This window comes from Rhagoletis pomonella, unplaced genomic scaffold, assembly GCF_013731165.1.
Source record: "Rhagoletis pomonella isolate Grant_MI unplaced genomic scaffold, Rhpom_1.0 Rhpom_scaffold_00803, whole genome shotgun sequence".
NCBI lineage: Eukaryota > Metazoa > Arthropoda > Insecta > Diptera > Tephritidae > Rhagoletis > Rhagoletis pomonella.
The window spans coordinates 24,134-25,900 of NW_023459357.1; positions in this window are offsets into that span (position 1 = coordinate 24,134).

Consider the following 1,767-nt stretch of genomic DNA (forward strand, 5'->3'; position numbering starts at 1 on the left):
AAAAAAACCGACAGTTAATGCTACAGCCTCGAGCAGGGCATTTATCGGACCGCCAGTGACAGGAGTTAGAGGGGGCTTAAGCGGTAGGGCTGGTCCTGGTACGAGTACCATAGGAGGCAGAGGGGGGAGTGGAGGCTTGGGAAAACTGGTCTCCAACCGATTCATGGCTGGAGCTGCAGCGTCAGCTCCGCCTAGGGAAGACAGACCCCAAAGCACACAAACCTTAACCCAAGGGCGGGTGCGGCACCTGCTTCAAAAATAACCCGGCAGGATGCTGCCGATATTCCAAGCAGCTCGAGGAAAGCTGCAAACACAGGCCTGGGGGGTCGGCTAAACATGTCCGCCCCTCGAAGCAGGCATATTATGATAAAAAGGCGGCCATGAGGGTCGTGAACAGGATCGGGGACCTGCCGACAGAGCAGCTCACGGAGGAGGAGGTTAGGTCACTGGAGTGGGCGAGGGGAGTAGTATCCAGCTTGGGAAAACCGGCAGGCACTGCTCCAAAAAGGCAGCGATCTGCTGAACAGGCAGGGGTGGGGTCGCCAAAAGACCGAAAACAGGCGGCCATAAATTCCCCACCTTCAGGTACGTAGTGAAGAGAGGCGGTGAGGTACTGGCCATCATCGACAGAGGGGAGGAGGAAGGGACTATCCCCAAAGAGAAGTTGAGGTTGGTGGAGGAAGCGATCGCCGAAATCTACCTCCAAGTCCTAGAGGAAAATCCTGGACCTCCTCCTCTCTGCCATGATTCCGCATGGTATCAGGGTAGAGCTAAACTCATCGCCTGCGAGGACCATAGGCCAGCCCAGCTCTATAGGTTGGCCGTTAGTAAGGTAGGTGAAGTTTGGCCGGGAGCCAAGCTCGAGGCCGTCGGCAAGGAAGATATTCCTAGCAGACCGAGGGCTCGAGTTTGGATTCCGGCTAAACCCGCCGAGCCTGAAAGAATTGAGCGGATCTTCAGATCCTGTAATAAGGACCTGCCAACTCACAATTGGAGGGTAGGGAAGATAGAGGAGCCAGTAGAGAATAGAAGGCAGGTGTTGCTGCTCCTCAACGCCGATCCGGAGCCCCACTGGCGCAAAAGGATTGGGTGGTGATATTCGGGTTTAATGACGCAACCATTCGAATCTACCGCAGCGACGAGCCGAGCTTGGACCTTAGTGAGGAGAGCAACAAGTCCGGCCTGCGCAGCGGTGCTGAAGAAGAGTTGCCCAGCAGCCAATGCTCATCCGACTCGGAGAGGCTTTCCGGTTTGGGGCCATTATTTTAAAAAGAAGAAGACCTCCTCGCTGATGGCACCGAGGGAGAGGAGATCGAAGAGGCGGACGTGGATGTCACGATCCAGATCAACCTCCACCACTCTAAACTCGCGTCTGCGAACCTTGACGTCCGCCTGGCCAACTTAAACATCTTCCTGCTTCCACAGCTTAGTGACGGCGATCTGGTAGCGGCAAGCATTGAGCTGGAAAAGGCCAGCTTTTGGGTAGCCTCTGCGTACACGGCCCATGACAAGGACGTGCCACCAGATGGGTTTCGGTCCTTGGCCGAGGAAGCAGCCTTCAAGAATAAACCACTGGTTGTCTCCTGCGACGCTAATGCCCACAACTTGATGTGGGGGAGTACGGACACGAATGCTAGAGGTGAGTCGTTACTAGACTTCATTCTAGGGAACAAACTTAGTGTCTTGAATTTAGGCTCAGAGCCGACCTTTATAACAAAGAGTAGAGAGGAAGTTTTGGACATAACCCTGGCTTCAGACATGTTTGCC